Source organism: Mustela lutreola, chromosome 2 (genome assembly GCF_030435805.1).
Source record: "Mustela lutreola isolate mMusLut2 chromosome 2, mMusLut2.pri, whole genome shotgun sequence".
Taxonomy (NCBI): domain Eukaryota; kingdom Metazoa; phylum Chordata; class Mammalia; order Carnivora; family Mustelidae; genus Mustela; species Mustela lutreola.
Window position 1 is genome coordinate 87,744,572 of NC_081291.1, and position 11,752 is coordinate 87,756,323.

The window sequence follows — 11,752 nt, forward strand, 5'->3', positions numbered from 1 at the left end:
TTTAGAACTACCATAAGATCCAGCAATATTATTCTCCATATACATCTGTAAGATATGAAATCAATATCTTGAAGAGATATCTGCATCCCCATATTTTTTACATTATCCACAATAGCCAAGGCAAAATCCAAGCATCCATTAATGGATGAACAGATAAAGAAAATGTGATATATCTTTATATTCAACAGAACATTTAGACATGAGAAGGGAGGAAATCTTGCCTTCTGGAACAACATGGATGAACTTTGAAAGCATTATGCTAAGTATGATCTCATTTATATATGGAATTTAAAAAAGCTGAGCTCATAGAAATAGAGCAAACTGCTAATTACCAGGGTCTAAGGGGTGAGAAATGGAGAAATGTTAGTCAAAGGTTAACAAATTTCCAGTTAAAAGATGAATAATTCTGAGGATGTAATGTATAGCATAGGGACTTTAGTTAACAGAACTGTAATTATATGCTTGAAAGTTGCTAAGAAAGAAAATCTTAATGTTCTCATCACACACAAACAAATGGTGATTGTGTGTGGTGATGGCGATGTTTATTAATTCTATTGTGGTAATAATATTCAATATATATGTGTTTGAAGTCATCACATTGTGAACCTAGTACTTACACAAACATATATATAAATTTTATCTCAGTAAACCTGCAAAAAATAATGTTATTACAATCATGGTTTTACAAATATCTCTTTGAGACCCTGCTGCATTTTTTGGACATATACCCCAAAGTGGAATTGCTGGATCACATGACAATTCTTTGCTTAATTTTTTTTTTTTTTGAGGAACTGCCATATTTTTTCCACAGAAACTGTACCATTTTACATTCCCACCAACAATTCTCAAGTGTTCCAATTTATCCATATGCTTGCCAACACGTGTTATTTTCTGTTTTGTTTTGTTTTTAGACTAGCCATCTAACAGATGTGAAGCAATTTCATATTGTGGTTTTGATATGTATTTCTCTAATGATTAGTGGTATTGAGTATCATTTCCAATTCCTATTGGCCATTTGTATATCTTGTTTAGAAAGTGTCACTTTAAGACCTTTCCCATTGTTGTACTGAGTTGTTTGGTTTTTACTGTTGAGTTGCTGTTCTTTATTTATTCTCTATTACTCCCCCAACCTATATCTGTTTTCCCTTTTTGATTGTTTTACCTGTAGGTTTTGGTTTCCAGAATGAGATATTGAAATAATGGTCTTAAAAACACTGAATAAGGGGCACCTGAGTGGTTCAGCTGGTTAAGCCACTGCCTTCGGCTCAGGTCATGATCCCAGAGTCTCAGGATCAAGTCCCACATGGGACTCCCAGCTCCACAGGGAGTCTGCTTCTCCCTCTGACCTTCTCCCCTCTCAGGCTCTCTCTCACTCTCTCTATCAAATAAATAAAAATCGAATTCTCTGGGAAAAAAAAAAAAACACTGAATAAGAAGCCCCATGATTGTGTAAGATCAAATCCTATAATAAGTTCTTATTATGTATGTCTCTTAGAAGGTTTGGTTCTCTGATTATACCCTAATATTAATAGTCCTTGTACTAAAGCCCTATTTTTTTTTTCATTTTCCTCATTTTATAGATAAAGAAACTGAGCCACAGAAAAGTTAAATTACTTGCCCGAAGAAAAACCCTATTAACAAAAGAAATGCAATCATCATGTTCCATATTATCCACAACACAGTGACTTTGTCAGGGTCAAACTCCTGGTAATTTATGGAGTCTGGATTCAGGTCCACTACCTCTGAGTCCATGTTCTTTCAGCAGGACGACGTTATCTTCTTTAAAGCAAGGGAAAACACGTCTCAGCTCATGAAAGTCTTTCAGCCTTTCCTATCACATTTGCTTCCATGAAGCATTAATAGTAAAAACCACTTTATCAATGACATGGTTTCTGAGTCAGTCACAAGGTATTTTCATTATCCTCCAGGTTACCCAGATGACCTAACTGTTGTCTAGGGCCATCTTAGCCATGTCAATCACAACCACTGTGGAAGAAAATGAGCATTTTGTCCTGCTAACATTATGAATAAACATATACATGATGTTCCAGAATGTGATAAACCAAAAATAACAGGGTCACCCTGTCTAGTTCTGGTCCCTAAAATTAAGGAAACTTTAAGCATTTCTTCTAAATTTCTCCCCTCCCTAGCAAAATAACTATAACCCTGACTTTTGCACAACTGATTTCTAAGGACATGTGATATCCTTTGTGGATATAATAACAATGTGAGAAAGTTGTTTTTCTACTGTGAATAGATTAAGGTAAGCTATATAACCTTGGTAATTTTGCAGCTTCTTTCCTTTAAATTTATGTTGTAGGTTTTTTTGTTTTTGTTTTTGTTTTTCTTTTTGGTAAGTTAACCTTCCTGAAGTCTGATATTTGCCAACTTTTTCATAAGCAAATCTCTTTCTTAAGTGCTTTGCTGTCTGTCTTCCTCTCACATGAACATGCTTTTGTGTTTTCTAGGATGGAAATATCCCGGATTGTTGGTGAGAGGAGTTAAAAATAGGTAGTGTTTTTCTCTTTGATTGAGTTTATATAACACAAACTTACTTTTTTTTTTAAAGATTTATTTATTTATTTTAGAGAGAGAGAGAACATGAGCAAGAAGGACAGAGGGAGAAAGAGAGAATATTAAGCAGGGTCCATGCCCTGCTCAGAGCCTGATTTGGGGCTGGATCCCAGGACCCTGGGAACACAACCTGAGATGTAACAAAATCAGACACTTAACCTACTGTACCACCCAGGCATCCCAACACAAATTTATAAGCAAACTTTTATACCAGTGTTCCTGCTAGCTTACTCCATAACAAGGCCCACCTTAGGGAATGAATGCATGTTCTAACTTCTGTCTGGGCAGGGCAGAGAGGGTAATGGTTATAGGAAGGAGGGCTGGGACAAAGCTGAAATCTGGAATATTTGTTTTATTTCATATTCTTTCATAGTATTAGATTGTAGTCCCTAATGTCATAACTGCATGAGTTTAAATTTGAAATCTACAGCTTATTAGCTACAAAATCTTAAAAATTTTATATAAATGTTCTATGTCTCAATTTCTTTGTCTCCTAACTAGGAAAAACAACAGTAACAATATAATGTCACAGAGAAAATTAAATGAAATAATACAAATATTGAGCTTAACATAGAAACTGTCACAAGATAAGTACTCAGTAAGTTTTAGCTATAATTGTTAAGTCTTGTGGTGTTTTGGAGATTATTTAAGGCTTGTGGAAAGAGTGAAAATTGGCTTAGTTAATTTAACTAGAAGTGCTGACCATATAGCTGGTGCTAGGAGTTAAAATTCAAGGGACCAAATTAAGTACACACCTAACACAGTTTGTTTTAGGGAGGGGGATGTGAAGGTGTGCCATACCTCCTTTTGTGGTAGTGGATAGTAAAATGCTGTGGAGAACAAGCATGAAACACTGTAATGGGTCAGAAGCAGGATCAAATATGGGACAGAGAATAATCTGGTAACTCAGAGGAGAATGGGTTTGGAATGAAAGCTGATGGGGGTGGGGAAGAAAGAGGGTCAAGGGAAATATTTGAATCAGTCTACTCTTTGCCTTTATTGAATTATGGGAGAATAGTTTATAAATCATTCATCTGTTGTTTAATCAGAGGTAATTTAGAATGATCGTAGTTTGGAGTATCTTTGAATGGATCGTGGAAATCTTCACATTGACTGGACATGGTAAGGAATTAATATTGAACAATTGTCTTTACTGATACTGAGGCTTTTAACATATATTACAAACTTATGCATTATATATTTGTCTTCTCAACTTTGCAGGTAAGAAAACAAAAGCTCAGTGGAGAGGATGTATTAGTTATGCCTTTTTTGATGGCAAAAAATCAAAACCCAGTTGGAGCGAGGCGAGTCAAAATGCGGAATTAATTGGCTTAACTACCGAAATGACAAAAAGTGCAGGGATAAGGCTAGGTCCCAGAGTTTTCTGGAATAAGGAAAGGCAGTAGTGCCAGACCCCACTCTCCTACAGAATCTTACTCACCCTTCATTTTTCTGCATATGAACTTCATTCTTTCACATTGGCTGTTGCATTATGAATGGGAACATAGCCCCGGGCAGCTCTTTCTCTTACAGTTTTGCAGCTCTTTGTCTCACAGCTCCACCCAAGAGACAAAGGTGATAATTCTGATTAGTTTGATATGGACAATGTGCCCATTCCGGGACCAATGAAAGTGGCAGGAATGACTGGGTACTAAGATTGATCGCTTCCACTATAGTCTCAAGTTTGGAGTCAGGAGAGAAGAGGTCCACCTCACTTTTCCATAATAATTTTAATTTAAAAAGGGGAGAAGGACTAGGAAAACAAAACCAATAATTGATTGCTATGGGTAACTTATCCATGATCTTACAAATCTGTAAATGATGGAGCTGGGACTGGAACTAGTTCTGCCTCTGCCTTTGTCTCCAAAGCGTTTGCTGTTTCCCTATATGCCTCTGTTGATCTAGCTAATGCCCAACGATATATAATTTCTTTCAAGATACAGGGTCAGGAGACATAGAATAGTCCATATTACGGTTTTTACCACCAAAAGGGATTTTCCCTCCTTCCAGCTTCTATAAAACTGCATCTACATCACTCTGTAATACCTATCACTTATTACTCCACGTTATTTATTCACATTGCAGTGTGTATGAATTGGTGTTGTATCCTTTTTTCTTTTATTGAATAGAAAGCTCCCAGAAGAAAGGAAGTCCTTCACACAGCACCTAGAGCAGTCCCCTGCTCTTTTTTAGTGTTTCTTAAATATTCTGATAGTCTTCCCAAAACAGGGAGGATAGTGATTTCAAGTAGCAATCATTTGTTTGTTTGCTTTTAGTGACATGTTTTTGAGGTATGATGTGCACACAGAAAAGTGGATAGATCATAAGTTTACAGCTTGATATAGTCTTACAAACTGGAAAACACCCATGTAAGCAGGCTAGATAAAACAACAACAGAGCTAGTACCCCCAAAAGATCCTGTGTGTTGATAGCAATCTCTACTTGCTCTAGGAATAGTATAAGGTGTTTGTTGTTTTTAACAATATCTAACAAAGTTATCATATCTTCTAAATACGCTATATAATGATATAAAATCCCTACTCAATACTCCCAGATGACCCCTATCATGTAATCTTTTGATGTTTTGCCTCACAAGAATCTAAAGCTGTGCTACAGGGCAGAATCTAGCAAGGAATAAACATCTAATAAGGTGTTCAGCCAAGAACACTCTTGCGAAAGGATGCTAATGTGGTACAAATTATCTAGCTCCTGGAATGGTTTTGTGCACTGAAAACCAAACAGGTTTTTTGACCTCTTACTGAGATCTGTGGTGACCCAACAGAAAGCAAAGCATTGCTTCTTTGTTTTATCTAATTGGATGAGGGTTTTCTCATTTTTTGAGGGGGGGGAGGCATTTCTTTCTATGATATTTAATTTTATTTCTTTAAGCAAATACTTTTTTCCTATAATTTACTTTTTAAATTTTGTAGCATAGGAAAAGACTGCTTATGGGATCTCTAGTGGTTTTTGGTTTGTTTGTTTGTTTTGTACACATATAACATCTGGATTTTCTGTCTTCAGCTTCTACCTCTTCGGCAAGTCACTCAGGCAACACATGTTCTCACATAGCTCCACTTGGAAATTTTGATTCATGTTTGTATGTTATATATGTTTCTCTTGTTATTAAGGTTGGAATTAGAGAATTCTGCTTAATCCATAATTCTAGTGCCAATGAAAGGCCAAATATATTCTGATTTCTTTTCCACACTTTATTTTGTCTTTAGATTAGTTTGACTTTCAGGTTCTTACTTAACGTTTGCCTGTTACATGACTTTAAATTTTTTTCTGGACTGTTTGATTTTAAAAAAATTTTATATTTGCATAGCTCATGCATTTCACCTCATGTAAGTTCACTAATGAGGCCTCCAAATAATGGGACTTATGAACCTTAGAAAATGTAATTCAGATTCTAAAGACTAAAGAGATAGTGCTACACATTGTGTCCTATTCTCAGTTTGAGAACATGGAAACCTAAAGACATTAGACAAGTTTTATTGGGTTATTGGTGCAAAGCTTACTTTCTGTGCAGTGGGCTTTATGCTTTGTTTTTATAAAACATTTCGAATGGAATTCTTTAATTTTTGTATCATATTATCCTTAGGTATATTCCCAGTTTTCTTAATGAATCTTTCACTTTAAACATTTCTTATTTTCCACTGACCCACAGTTGTAACTGCAATTTAAAATGCCAAAGGGTCAGAAGGCAAAGCAGAGTGGAAGTCAATAGCATAATGTTAATATGCCGTGGTGCCTCACAGACCAGGGGTCAAGCGTAGGCTCTGTGGTCTTGGACAGTTTCTGTATCTGTTTAATGGTGATACTAGTACTAGTTACAAAGAACTTAAAAAAATATATATTTAATTAATTAATTAAAAGCAGACTCCCTATGGAGCAGGGAACTTAAGTTGGGGCTCCACCCGAGAACCCTGAGATCATGACCTGAGCCAAAGGCAGTGGCTTAACTGACTGAACCCCCAGGTGCTCCAGTAGTTACTTGGACCTTGCATCTATGAATCTAAATTCAAGGGGCTGAGGCATACTTGTGTCAATGTAAGCTCCAAAGTCTGCATTGATATGTCCAATCCCAATTCAACTATCCATTTTGTCTTCCTCCCTGAGGCAATTGTGATCATCTTCTTTTTCTTAGCCCTAATTAACTATGCCAGAGATAGGAACAAGGTGCCTCCTTGGGTCTATGATAATTAGTAAATATTTAATAGTTTACTCTTTGGAGAAAGATAGGATTTGTAGCATTTGCTAATTTTGTGGGGTAAATACTCCCACCATAGTCAGTTTTAGGTGATCAGTTTCATTACATTGATTTTGGTGATGGGAAGAAGTGTGCACCAGAGACTCTAATGAGCTCATGTAGACAGCTATTGTATACTATTGGTTATGTGTAAATCACTTGGACCTGGACTTGCTCCATGCTTCTCTGTAAGCCACGTTCCATGGTCCTGAGGAAGAGCTCACTATAGACGTCAGATATATGAACAAAAGACAAGACATTTCTTCTTGGCTGCTTGACCTGAATCTCTATTATTTGCTTTCTTGTGGGGTACACTTTCTAGAGTGGAGAGACAACTGGCCAATGAATGGGAAGTCCTAGTCAATAGAGTTGAATCTATAATTAAACCCTAAATGTATACTCAGTATATTCCTTCCTAGTCTGTAGTGTTTTTCAGCCTTTGAGATATTATGGTCATGACAACCATAGTAGTTAACTACTGCTGCATGACAACTTACCCCCCAATTTAGCAGCTTAAAACAGCACTTACTATCTTACAGTTTCTGTGGACTGGCAACAAGGTATAACTCAATTGGGTACCTCTGGTTCCGCAACCATCATTAAGCTGCAGTCAGGTGTCAGCCAAGGCTGCGTCATCTCTGACTGACCTGGGAGACAATCTGCTTCTGAGCTTTCTCATATGGCTGTTTGCAGGCCTCTGGTCTCTCCTGGATGTTGACTGGAGATCTCAATTTCTTACCATGTGGGCCTCACCAGAGAGCCAGTTCACAACATGGCAGCAGGCTTCTTTCAGAGCAAGTTAGCAAAAGAGTGAGAGAGGCTTCCTAAGATGGAGACCATAGTCTTTTTGTAATCCACTTAGGACAATGGTGTCAGATTGCATTTGCCATATTCTATTGACTACTGAGTCACTAAGTTCAGCTGACACTCAAGAGGAGAAAGTTATGTAAGAGCACAAAGGAAGCAGGGATCGTGGGGCTGTTCTTTGTCCTACAACTTTTTTAAACTGTGCCTTAAATTATTTTTTTCAGTTTTTGTTAGCAGACAGCACCAGTAATTCATAAATCTCTTTCACTGCAAGATCTAGACTAAAAGTAGAGGTCTAAAATATCAGCTTAGTATACTAGGAAGTGCAAAAGATTGGATCTGTCCCAGGATATCTACACTTTCCCTCCATTCTTCCAGAGGAAAGAAGACTAATTTCTTAAGAAACTGAGAAATTATTAAGTCTAGGTTAAAAACCACTTTCCAGGAGGTAATTTCATGACCAAGTTTTTAGATTTCCATATGTTTAGAGAATTCATATAACACTGGCTATATTCAGTTTTCTGCACAGAACATGCTATTTAAAATGATATTCTTCCCCAAATTGTCCCTCTCAGTTTGTAATGATATTCTAAGAACATCTTAGTATGTGTTTGGCATCTATACTCTTTGATACTGTTCTTTTAGTTGGCACGGCTGGTAGGGCAATCCCGGCCTTGGGTCATGGTGCTTTAGTTTCGGCACAGAGCAGCACTGAACCTTGCACAGTAGCCCCTGATATTCAACCTGTATAATCCAGGGCACCAACCAATTCATATTGCATTTAAAGAATAACTCTCTGTTACTAGAAGCTTTAAAAATTATTTTTAAATAATCATTGCCAGTGTTCAAGAGGTAGCACAAGCATTTTTATCCAATACAGAAAGCTTTCTGTGAATATCCTCTTTAGATCTCTCTGGTTCTTAAAGTGGGCAACTGTTAAAAACCTTTAGAATTCAGAGTCCCATCACCACCTCCTGGTGTCCTATTGACTTTCTCCTCCCCAATTGCATACCATATGCAATATACCATCCCAGAACAGCTGTGTGTGACCTTTGAGAAGAAAGTCTGGTCCATATTCTGATGGCCTTTCTCATGATACCCAGGCATCGGCTCCACTTTGGAACAGGGATGAATTATCACTATATGAATGGCTGTCAACAGGAAACTGAAGTTTGAATTTTGGCTCCTTCTTCCTTTAGTGCCTTTCTCTAAAACTCAATTAAGGAGGAAGTAAAGAGGAAAGCTTTTCAGGGGGAAGTTTTAGGAGTAAAGAAAAGGATCTAGGAATGCAATATTTATTCTAAGAATCAGCCTTAAATTATTCAGTTTAGAAAGTCTGTTTTCCTCCAACTCCCTACTTCTGTGTACCGTGTCACGAGAGCTCAAAAAAATCAACAATTTTCAATGTTCAGATAATATAAAGCTATATTTAATATAGCATTTCTTCCCTACTACCTATTATTTTGTATCTGTGTGTTTTTTGAGTAAAGAAGTTCCAAACAGTTTTGGGCAAAATATTGATATAAATTAACTAACACAGAGTTTGCTGGGGAAAAAAAGGAAAAAAGATAAGAATATACCTTTTGAAATAACTTTTTCCATCCTATTGAAAACATAGAGTGATATGAAGAAATAAACAACATGGAAATTACCCAGATCATTTTCTCTTCCTATCTGGGTTTGGGCATTTATAGTAGCTTAGAGACTGGCTAGTAACCAAACATTCTGGCCCTCAAATTTGAAAGCTATTATTTGTATTCTATACTTAGGGAGTATACGCTTTTTTAAATTAATTTTTTATTTTTTATAAACATATATTTTTATCCCCAGGGGTACAGGTCTGTGAATCACCAGGTTTACACACTTCACAGCACTCACCAAAGCACATACCCTCCCCAATGTCCATAATCCCACCCCCTTCTCCCAAACCCCCTACGCTTTTGTTTTTAATTTAGTATGTTTTGCTTCCTCACTTGATTTTGACTTGTTTTCCTGCCTACATAGCAGCAGGTGTTTGGGTGATAATAACATTTAAAATAATCCTGGGAAAATGTGCAAATTGGCTGAAGAGCAGCAGGAGCTATCACAATATGCACCCCCTTCCATAATTTAGTTTAACTAATCAGGTTGCAGCATCAAAGCTGTTATGTACTTGGTTCATAGTATTTTATTTTTTCATGTATAACTGTGTGAGTGTCTTAACCATGATAACAGGCATATATAAAGTTTTTAATTTGGGAGGGGTATTGCTACAATCTAGAAGTGCCCACTACCAAGGGTGACCCTATTACAAGAAGACTTAGGAATAGAGAGTTTTTAATTCACAAAACTTGAGCTTTGTGATATGTGTTCATTAATATTTATATCAGTCAGCATTGTACTGTACTGAAAGGAAAAGAAAATCCACCAAACAAGGCTTAAATAAGGATTCTTTTCATCACATAAAGTCCAGAAATCATTCAGTAGGACTCTGAGGTCATCAGGGATTCATGCTTCTTCTGTCTTCCCACTCTACCATCTTTTGTGTGTTGATTCCCTCTTCAGATTCTCTGAATGGCTTTTGTACTTCCAAACATGAAGTCTGTATCCTAACCTGAACAAAAACGGGAGCAGAAAAAAGAGGTAGCTCCTCTAACAAGAGAAAGAAAAACTTATCATGAACTTTGTACTATATTTCCAATTATGTCTTATTGGCTAAAAGTAGGTAACAGGATTACCCATGGTTGCAAGAATGGCTGGGAAAACAATTTTTAGTTGGGCAGATTGAAACTCTATGAAAATCAGAGTTTTTGTTGGTAAGGGAGAAGGAGAGAATGGATATTTAGTAGATAATTAGAGAGACTAACAAAATTTTCAGAGAATAATTTTTCTCTCTCATTTGTATATGTGTATATGTATATGCATATACATAAGTGTGTGTTGTGTGTGTGTGTGTGTGTGTATTTCCTGAGCATGTTTAAAGTATGGGCTTCAGTGTCTTACAGAACTGAATTTCAATTTCTTTCTATTATATACTAGATGTGTGATATCAGGGAAGTTATTTGTTTATATTCTTATTCCTAAGATGACAATAGTACCACCTTCATAGTTTTTTGTGAGAATAAGAAAGATAATGTATGTTGGAAGCACTTGGCATAGTGCTTCAAACATTGTAAAATTTCAATAACACTTATTATTGTTTTTATTATCTTACAGTGTGATCCTACTGCTATTATTGTTAACTTCCAAGTTTTCTGAGCTGAAAAGTATTTGAGAAGCTAGGTAGGGGCTAGGATAGCAGCCTGCATATGTCTCCTAGGAAGAGCAGCCAGAGGTGTGTGGTTCAGTTGCAGGAACATGAAGATGTGACAGGTTCCTGTCTTAGACAAAGAGAGAGAGAGAGAGAAAGACAGAGAGAGAGAGAGAGAGAGAGCAATAAATATATAAATAAATAAGTAGCTCATGAACGTATCAGTCTGTTCCCCCTTTCTGTTGGCATCTATAAAGTAGGTCATTCCAAGTGATGGCAAATATGGGGAGTGCACACTTGTACAATGTGTGGTGAGGCAGGATGCATGGTTTATGAGACACTTCCTTCACCAGAAGGAAATCCTCCCAATCTACTAGTGAAGAGGAACTAGTCTAGTCTAGGGTTTATCCTGTAATCCTAGTGCTCCCCAATCAAGAATTATTTCTGTAGGCTTGCAAGGTGTGGTCTAACCTGTGATGGAAGGAAGGGCATTAGTATACCTACCTGGCTCCTCATAATATTCAAAGCCTACATCTGAGGGCTTATACTGCGGATCTTCTGCTAAATTTATCCTCATGTGGACCTCTGATGGAGTATTTCTATAGCAACTGTGATAGAAAAACAAGGAATTCAGTCTTAAGAAATTAAATTTCAATGCCAAGAAATGGAATATGTAGGCCAAGTTCAGTCCAGCCAAGAAGTTCACATGATACCAAGAAGGTATTGGCCTTGTTTGGGTATTCTCTACAGCACCTAAAGAATCATCAAGTAGGTGTTTTTTTGTCTAGGCTATATTATCTGGAAACAAGTGAGATTGTCTACTCCAGAAAGGTTTTTTCATGGATATTCAGCGCTAGTGTCCATGGGCACCAGTGCCTAAGATTCCAGGACAT